We start from the raw sequence: 10,436 nt of genomic DNA, 5'->3' as shown, positions 1-10,436 counted from the left end.
GATTAAGGATTGAAATGTAAAACAATAAAATTCTTGCAAGAAAATCTACACCATTCATGCACACCCTAAAAGCTTTTTAAAAGCTAAAATGAGAAACCCAGAAGCCATAAAAAAAATCTCACTTTATAAAAATATTTTAACACAAAACGTACTTAAATTTTTCACATGGCAAAAAAATTTAAACTTAAGTTAGAGCAATGATAGATTCGGTGGGGAATTATTTGTCACGTGGAGGATGAAGGTCATGATATGTACAGAGTTCTTACGAGTTGACAAGCCAAAGGCAACCCAACAGATAAATGGGTAAAAAGACAAGAATAGGTGATTTATGGAAGAGCCAATCCAAATGGCTCAACATATGAAACTATGCTCAAAATCACAAAATAGGAAATAAAAATTAAAGCTACACTCATCAGTCTGGCAGAAAGTGAAAAGAGCTATGTTACCTGTTGTTCTGAGCAAAGGGCGCTCATATATTGCTGCTAAAAATGTGGTGTTTGGGTCCTTTGGAAAGCCCGTTTAGCCATTGGTGCATAATGAGAGACAGTCTCCTTCTTCTTCTTATCAGGATCATTTGAGATTGCCCAATCAGAAGTGCATTTGTAATCGTGTTCCCACCTTCTCACATCATCCTCTCCTTCAGAGTCTTGTAATATAAAGAAATGACTTTGTGTTATTTTCTGAATGTTTTGTGCTCTGCCTCCCTCAACTCTAAGGGATACTTCCATGTGCTAAGCCTTCTCTGCCTTGTTTTGTGCACGGCCTACAATATTATAGAGACCCTTCCCCCAAGATTCTTATCATTTCTAGTTTACTAGCCCATTTTTCTTTGATGGTCAGAATTGATTTCAGAGTGGCCAGACCTCTGGTCATTTCCTCCACCCCCTGGGAGATTAAATTGTTGGGCAAGTCAAAAGCAGTAATTGGAATAGATGCTTCTTTGAGGGCATCCCTTGTATGCCGATGCCCTTCAGCAACCCTCCGAAGGCGGATGGGGGCCAGGGCGCCCCTCTTGAGGAGGGGAAGACGCTGGTGGCTGCACCACGCAGCCTGGCTCTCCTGCTGCCCTCACCACCCTCCCGCGGGTCTCTGGTTAATTGCTGTGACATATTTATGGGCACTCTCTGAGGAAAGAGCAGGCGAGCTGGCCCACAGCATCCCAGCTCAGCAATCATCGCTGATTAAAAACTAGTTACAAAGCAATGAAGATGGAATCCTGCATTAACCAAATGACCCTGTCCATGGCCAAGCCCAGATAGATGGCAGTGATTATGAGAGCATCACTTACAACGTCGGCAAACGTTAACGGCTGTTTGAATTTCCGGAAGATTTACAGGGTAGTGACAGCATTTGGCTGGATGGGATTCAGGCTCTGCTTCCTGCCCAGATGTGCCTGTGTATTTATGGGTTTCTGTGGACTCATGGCCTAGCTCTGCCGAGCTTTGGGGTGGGTCTAATCTGAAAACTCTGGCTTGTGTAAAGTTGCAAATTATCATATTGCCAATTGTCAGAGAATCTGAATTAGCTCAGCTACCCTTAATGCCGAAACTATCCTGAAAGTAATTTAATCTTTCTTTAATGATTCAGAAGGCGCTTTGAAGTCTGGCACTAATCAGAGTCATGGTTATGAATATCAGAACTTGATATTGAAGAAGTGTGAGAGTATCCATAAAAGAATTAGGTGAGGGGATAATGGAAAACAGCACATGTGGCCGTTTCTGTGAGAGCTTTGTGCATTGGGGGGTCATGTAAGCATGGTATGATAAGAAGTCTAATGCAGGCTAATGTCAATGGCCCCATGTTCAGTGAATGACCTGTGAAAAAGTCAGCCTTTGTCGCTGGTCCCCTTTGCTCCCACACCTTCCACGATTTTGGTCTTTGATGGTTTGGGTCTCAGCCGTGCAGATTTGGAGTGGGGCGGGGAGTGGTGGTGGTGGTGGAGAAGTGTCCTCCCCAGGAAAGGCCCAAGAGCCAAAGACAGGATCCCCTTTACTAGGAAAAAGAGAAAGGAGTGTATGTTAGGTGAGCAGGGCAGGGTAAGGGCAAGATCCCTCGGGCTGGGTAGCGAAGGGGAACATAGGGAATGTCCGGAGCCGACTGCCGTGACTATAAAGTGTGCATACTGGGGCGAGGAGAGAGTGTATATGTGTGCGCGTGTCTGTGCACACGTGCATGTGTGTGAAATGAGGACAAACGCCCCTCACTGGGTTGTTAAAAGTCTGGGGGTGCCTGGGTGGCTCAGTAGGTTAAGCGGCTGACTTCGGCTCAGGTCATGATCTTGCGGCTATGGGTTTGAGCCCTGCATCAGGCTCTGTGCTGACAGCTCAGACCGTGGAGCCTGCTTTGGATTCTGTGTCTCCCTCTCTCTCTGCTCCTCCCCTGCTTGCTCTCTGTGTCTCTCTGTCTCAAAAATAATAAACATTAAAATTTAAAAAAAAAAAAAAAGTCTGAAGAGCCACCATGTTCTCTCCCTTTCTGGTAAAAGAAAATTTAAATAGAGTCCCTATTTGGAATTTTTTGGAATACTTTAAGAAAGATTTAAATTGCTTTTCAATAACTTTTGGCTATAGCTGTTTCCCACGTGGAAACAGGGGCAAAATGTCAGGAGCAAGAAGGCCTGGCTTTTTAAGGGTTTTAAAATAGTGCCATTTAGGGCCAGAGACCGTCCTCTACACGCCCCTAGCAATGATAGCCAGCGCAGGGTCGAGCACACAGTGCTGGGGCAGCCTGGAAAGCCAGCTGGGGAAGCCCCGGGGCCATCACCTTGGCCCTCGCCCCTCGCTAACCCCAGCCCTAGGCGAGACGGAGGTGCTCCGTGGTCGGACGATGGGGCAGTTCCCACAGCCCTAAGGAAGAAGAACCCAATGGCCCCGAGTCTGAGTCATACAGGCAGCTGCATTCGCTCCCCCAGGAACCAGGCGTGGGCAGTGGAGCTGGGCACCTAGGCTGGAGATGCAGAGCACGCCGACATGAGGGCTGTAACACACACAGCCCGTGTGGGGATCTAGGCTCAGGAGAAGACCAAGAGCTCTCTCACCAAAGGAGCCCGCTCGGTGGAATGGCAGACAAAAGCAGTTTGCGTATCTCTGCCAGAACCCGAAACGTACCCCTGCTTCCCCACTGCCTGACCCTTTCAACACCTGTCAGTGCTCCGTGGGTCTGAGCGGTTGAGGCCACAGTGTGTACCGGACTGTGCTGCAGCTGGGGACCCGTCCCCAGTGCCATCCCACTGTCAACTTCTCCTCTGGACTATGGCAGTAGCCACCAGTGTCCTCCCTGGCCCCACCCAGCCCTCAGCAGCTGTCAAGATGGGCATGCCACAGCCTAAGCCTGACCATGTCACTGTCCCTTAGACCTTTGTTGGCTCTCCAGACCCCCCAGAGAGGCTCTAAGTGTGGGCACTTAGCAGACAGGGCCAGAGCTGCGGACGCCGTGATGTGTGGGGCAGTCCTGTGCGAGGATGACTCGTCCTGGGTCCCAGGAGACCTGGGTGTCCCCCCACGTGACATCCACATAGATTGTTAGGAAACCAACTTATATCTATCTGGGCCTTTGGTCTCATTTGATTTAACAGTCAACTCAAAGTAGCTTTTGCACAATTTCAACATATAATAACATATGCGGGAGTGTAACTACCATGTAAATGAAGAGAAGCGCACGCTTTGTTTCATTCAGAACATTAGCCGGTCATTCACTAACTCAGAGAATCAAGTCATCGATGGCAATGGCCCTGGGCCAGTCTGCATTCGCAATGTCACATTCACAGTGACTGCACAGCAGGAGCATTTGACCCCTTCTTTATGCCTCTAACACAGCGTTCCCAGATGTTTACAGATGCAAATATGTAGTATTTTATTATAAACCACTTACATTACATTACTCCTTTACATTGTAGACTGAGCATTCTACTGAAGTGTTTATGTACTGAAGTACGTTCTATTATTTGTAGATTTTCCTTGGGACTAGTAAAGGGGGACATCACAACATGGTTTTATATAAAGAAGGTTTAGATCTGAGAGAGAGGCTACTACTCAAACCTCCTCCCAGGAAGGCTTCTAGACTCTTCTGATGCAACCCATTTCTGCATTTCCAGCCTCATCACCCACCATCCCTCTGGCCTGGGACTCTCACATAAACAGTGCCATGGAAACAACACGGGTCCCACTTGCTGTCCCTGTAATGGATTGGACCCCCCACCCCACACTGCCCACAGCCACCATATTCACCTCTTCTTCTGCCTCCTATATAACACCCACTGCAGAAGGACAGATAGGCATCCACACACCTGACTCTCTCCTCCTTGGGACCTACAGCTCTGCTGCTGGTCCTCCTGGGAAATGAGGCAGGGGAATGAATGAATGACAGCACCGTCCAGGAAGGTCTTGAATGTGTGGGATGTCTAATGCTTATGATACAGTTTGGTACCTGAACTCTTCTTAATAACAAATTGTCTTACAACTGGAGTGGCGCCCTCACGTTGAGTCCCGGGGGGCTCAGGATACAGGTACCCCTCCTCCTTCGGCTCTCAGCTGCCTTCCTCACCTGCCCACATCCACTCCCCGTGTCCATCCAGGTTCATCAACTCGGTGTGGAAGAAGACCACTATGCTGAAGGTCCAGTCATCCAAGGGTCCAATCTACCGAGTTTAACATAGTTACTAAAAATTTGCTTCTCTTAACTATTTAGAAAGTGTCCAGAGATCTGTGTCAAGTGAAACCATTTCATTAACATTGAGGACCTCCATGGGGTGGTCACCCACTGGGTTGCAACAATAGATGGAGGTTACTGGGCAGGCAGTGGGGGCCCGACTGGGGAAGACAGCTCAGCTCAGCCTGGTGGTCCAGCCTGGCGAAGATTGGCAAACCAGGGCAGACTGGGGTGGCGGGGACAGACACCATGGCTGTGGCCAAGAGAGGCGAGAAGATGGCAAAAGAAGAGTCTGAAGACCCCAGGACCCTGGTGCCCAGCTCCCCGCTGCCTTCCTGAACCTGCTACTCCACCCAGTAAGATGAGAAAGCAATTTCTTGAACCCATGAGTTGGTGGGAACCACGTGTCAGAGTTTTATTTCAAACTTGCAACAAAGGAGCTACTTCCATGAAATTCAGTTGGAGAGTTCTTCCGTGGGGGGCGGGGGGGGGATATCTGTAGCAGAGGGGTATCTGAGCCACACTGCTAGAGCGGGTACGTGTAAGAATGGACCCAGGGAAAGCTGAGCAGACAAACCTAGCTCCTCCAAGGGGCTTTAGATCAAGTCATGCAAAACTGTCCTCGGTTCTATCGGAGAGTAGGTGTGGAACAATTTTCTGTCACCAAGGATTGCAGTAAAGACTATATCTAAAAGAAACAAGGGGTGTGTGTGAATGGGTACATTCAGGAAATTTGCTGAAGTCGGTCATTTGATGAATCGGTTATGGGAGTGTTGGTATGAGGATGCACCCATGTAGGGCTTCCCTGAAGTGCCAGCAAATGAGGGAATCAAGATCTCTCCTGAGGAGTGAAACTATAAACGGGCAGAGAGACGCGTCAGTTAGCCATGAAAGCATAGAACAAAGAGAGTCTCGGACTACAGTTCTTCCGGTAGGAAGAGGAAGTCGTAAGCAATAAGCTTCAAGTGTCGCAGCCATGGGCAGGACATCTGCAAGGTAGCAGTGGACGCTGGGCTCTGAGCCTACGGACTTCTAGTATTCTCGTCCCACGCTCACGGCTTCCTTACTGAGAGACAGGTGCATCAACCTTTCTCACTGATGCAGTTAAACATTTGCTCCACCCGGCTCCCCTTGCTCTGATTGAAAACATGCCGAGCGACCTTCTTGTTACAATCTGGCCTCCCCGGGGTAGTCCTAGATGATGTCAACGAGCTGGCTCTCCAGAATTGTCCCTCCGTTTGTGTGCTCAGAGGACAAGTAGAGAAAGGTCCACTCTTGGGGTGCTGATGAAACCAAGCACGCACCCTTGCAAATGGATAGGAGTAAATTCCACAAGGCAAAGCCACCCCTGGGGAGGCCGCATTCTCACGTACCCTCTTGGAGCTTACCTTGACTCTGAAGCTCTGTGCTTACCTTGACCCCTGCGTTTCGAAGGTCACACAGCCATTTCCCACCCAGCCTGCAGGCAACTACCACAACTCCTTCGTGCTTGTGTCCCCAGCAGCTGCAACCCTGCTCAGCTGGGAATAGTGCCTGGCACATGATAGGCACTAAATCAAAATGTACCAAGTGAATGGGTAGATGGGCCATTTGGCCTTTAAGCCTACTTTTAGAGATGGAGTTCGGGCCCAACCCCTCGGAAGCACCTTCTGAGGCCTTTGGGGTCTGCTGATGACTTTCAGAATTCCTGTGATGCTCCTCTTGGTTCTGCAGAGTCACTCGGCTCTTCCAGGCTGCCCTGTTCTATACCCTGCGCCAGGCGGGCTTTGGAACCATCTCCTGGATGGACAGCCGGCCCTGCGACCTTGGGCAGGTTACTTAACCTCAGCTGCTCCCTCTGTAAAATGGGAATCATGCAGCCAGCTCTACTGGAGATGACGTAGGTTTTCTGTAGCACTGTGGGCTTTGGTGTGAGGAAGAAGGGGTACGGGCACACTAACACTTTCCCCAATCTTCTACTTAATGGTGCCGACATGCAAATATACAAATCCCCCCGTCCCGCTGCACCTCACCTCCACCCCCGCTCCCGATGCAGGATGCTTTGAGCCACTGCTCTTGCAGAGGAACCAAAGGGGCCCTTTATTTTCTTCCCTTCTCCCCCTCCTGCCTCCCAGGAGCCTCCAAGGTGAGCCAACTTGGCCCAACAGCTTTGGAGTTTGTCTTCTGTTCGGGGAGGGGACTGGCACCTCCATCTGGAGCAGGGAGCAGACGTGAGCTCTGCACAAAGAAGCTCTGTCCCTGCAACCCTGCGCTCCCTCTCCCTCCCACCCGCACAGCAGCTGGCTTCCAGGGGAATCCAATGACAGCCAGACTCGGGGGAACCGAGCTGGCGAGACCAATTCTGTGGAGTGATCCATAGTGACAGAGAGGCCTCTGGGCCTGGGAGACCAGCAGGGGACCAGTTAACCCATAAAGGGATAGACAGTCTAGGGGACAGTGTTCTACTCCTCTGCTCCAATGGGCACTGTCAACTGTTGCCTGATCCCCTGACCCTATGAACCTTCTGGAAGCTGCAAATGACCTTCTGTTGTTGTCCTTCTGCGTACAAGGTGGCTTCTGCCCTCTCAGGGCCTGCCTTTACCTTGCCACATGGCGACCTCCATTCTGGGCACCTGCCCACCTGCCCATGCCCCCCACTGTGTCCGTGTAGTTTGTCAAAACACACCAGCAGTGCCTGGTGTCCATCCTGCGGCTCAAGTCGCTGCCTCTGCCTGCAGCGTCCTTCCCTGCACCATGCCCTTCCACCTGACTCACCCCTCCGCAGCTGGCCCTGCTCAGCTCTGGGTCACAGCCTCCCGGGAAGCCTTCTGGGACGAATGGATGCAGTGTGCCTCTCTTGGGCTCCCACAGCCTCTGGGCCCACTCTGTGACAGCAGTGACCCGATGGTAATGGAACCCCTTACGTATCTGAGCGTCTGGGCGGTGAGGATGCTCTTGTCTCCTCTTCCTAAGTCTCTGGCTCCCAGCACAGAGCCTGGGCACTTTTTGCTTCCTTCTAAACTCTAATTTTGTAGTAGGTGCTCAACAAATTCATGTTGAATTTAATTTGGTAAAAGGTTCATTGCTTTCCCTGGAGCAGTTTACCAGATTAGGATTACACCGGGATTTATACATTGGTGAATCATGCATATGCAGTTTACTTTTTTGGGGGGGGTGGGGAATCAACAGCTTTATTGAGATCTAATTTATCTACCAGGCAATTCACTCAGCTTAAAAGTGTATAACTCAATTGTTTTTCGCATCTTCACAGAGATGTGCCATTATCACCACGGCCAATTTTAGAACAATTCTATCTCAATAGACTTGTTTATTCTGTGCATTTCACATAAATAGACTCATACGATATATGATCTTTGGTGACTGGCTTCTTTCACTTAGCATTACTTTTCAAGGTACATTCATGTTGTAGTGCATATCACTACTTTGTTCCTTTCTATTACCAAATGATATTCCACTGTATGTGTACACCACATTTTATTTATCCATTCATCTGTTGATAGGCATCTGCGTTTTTTCCACTTATGGGCTATTATGAACAGCTTGCTTTTTTTTTTTTTGAATGCTAAAGATACTTTTTATTTTAAAATAATTTCAAACTCACAAAAACATCGTGCAAGAACAGTACAAAAAAACTTCCTTTATTTAACCATTTGAGGATGCAGGGCTGACATGACGGCCCAGCACCCCCACCAGCCCCACTGTATACACACATATACAGACAATACTTCAGCACATATTTTCGACAACAGTGAGAGTCTCCTACATAATCACAATACAACCATCATGATTAGGAAATTAACACTGATTCATTCCTACCAGACAGCCAGGTTCCACCGTCGTCCCAATAACGTCCTTTACTGCAAAAGCTGCAATCTAGGATCATGCATTACATTTAATTGTCATGTCTCATTAGTCCCCCTCAATCTGGAACAGTTCCTCGGTCTTTCACACTGACATTCATGACCTTGACACTTAGGAAGATTATGGGCAAGTTATTTTGCAGAGTCCTTCAATTTGAGTTTTCCGACGTTTCTTCACGATTAGTTTCAGGCGATGCCTGTTAACAAGAGTCTCACACTAAGTGGCTGCATGTCCTCATTGCATTCTGTCAAGTGGTACACAATTTCTGTTTGTCTTATTACCAAGTGATATTAGCTTTAATCACTTGATTAAGTTGGGTCTGCCAGGTTATTCCACAGTAAATTTACTCATTTTTCTTTGTAATTAGTCAATATTTTGGATGGAAGTTCGTTTGAGACTATATACTTACCCATTCCTCATCAGACTTTTCACTCCCTAAGTTTGACATCGACTAACGCTTCTTGGCTGACGTAATTATTACGGCGAAGGTAGCCAAATGGCAATTTTCTAATTCCACCTTTTCTTCTATATTTATTCGTTGGTATTTTACTCTAAAAGAAACTTATTTATTTATATCAGTACAGATTCAGAGTCTTATTTAAAGTGCTATAATACGTCATTATCATTACTTACTTTTATACTCAAAATTTTGAATATAAAATTTGAGTATCAGTTTCCCTGATTTGAGATCCAGTGGTAGGTACCCCTCATGTTGGCTTCTGTGTCTCTTTGACATGTTCTCATCAGTTTTTGAGCACTTTCTCATTTTCTGGCACAAGATACTCTCGGCTAATATACTCTCTCTGCCCCAGCCCAAGGATCACCATTTCTCCAAGGAGTTCTGGCTCCCATGCCATAGAGAACGGTACTGAGAAAGCAAGATATGCTTACTAGGTCTGCCCATTGGTATCAGGATATCACTTCTCTTAGGCCCTCTCAATGGACCAAAGCTAAAGAACACACACACATACACACACACACACACACCCTAACATGTACATGTATTTATATACGTTTATCCATATCTATCTAGATACATATTGAAAAGCATGAATTCACACTAACATCTCTAATTCCAATCCATACCACAGAGTTAATTCTCATTTGCCCCTTTCCCATATTTGTATGAATTTGTCTCGCTCCCTTTGGTCAGTGAGACACCCGGCTCCCATTGTTCCCCTCAACATATTGTCTTATTGAACAAAACCACGGGTGTAATCAATCTCCCATCACCTTTGTGGACACCCGCACAGGCACCCTCCTTACCCCACTTTGGCTTTAAAATCCCACACGAGGCCACTGTCGTCCAATGCCCACACTATGTAGATGCCTTCCTCAGGGCCTTCGGGCTCCAACATACCCTACCTCCCTCCCCCCCACAGGAGACCCCTTGACATGGATGCTCTCCCTCACCCTGACTGGGCTCTGCCTCCCCATGCCAGGCTGCCACTGTTGCCACTCCCACCCAACCTCTGAACACCCCCCTCCCCCACCGCAATGCAGACACTCTCCTCACCTGGACTCTAACCCCTTGTACCATGCCCCACAGACACTCTCCTCAGCCTGCTTGGGCTCTGACACCCAACACTGGGCTGCTGGCCCCTGCCCCAGCTGCCCCAGGGACACCTTGCCCACCCTGCCTCTGACATCCTGGGCTGGACTGATGCCACCAGTGCATTGACCCTACCTCCACACACACACCTACATCGCTTAGTGAAAAGACTGGAGTCGTGGTTCTATAGGCTTTTCACAACTGGAATTTTGCTGATTTCATGTCCAGTGTCTTTCAATATGTTTTTCCTTCTCTTTCATAAGAAATTGATAAAGGGTTGATAAAACTCAGGTCCAGTTTTTTTGGTAATAACACTTCACAGACAGTACTGTGTTCTTCCACCACATAGCACATGGTATCAATTCATCTGCATTTT

Source organism: Crocuta crocuta, unplaced genomic scaffold (genome assembly GCF_008692635.1).
Source record: "Crocuta crocuta isolate KB4526 unplaced genomic scaffold, BGI_CrCroc_1.0 scaffold144, whole genome shotgun sequence".
NCBI lineage: Eukaryota > Metazoa > Chordata > Mammalia > Carnivora > Hyaenidae > Crocuta > Crocuta crocuta.
The sequence above is the reverse complement of the archived record's forward strand: the minus strand, read 5'-3'. Positions refer to the sequence as shown.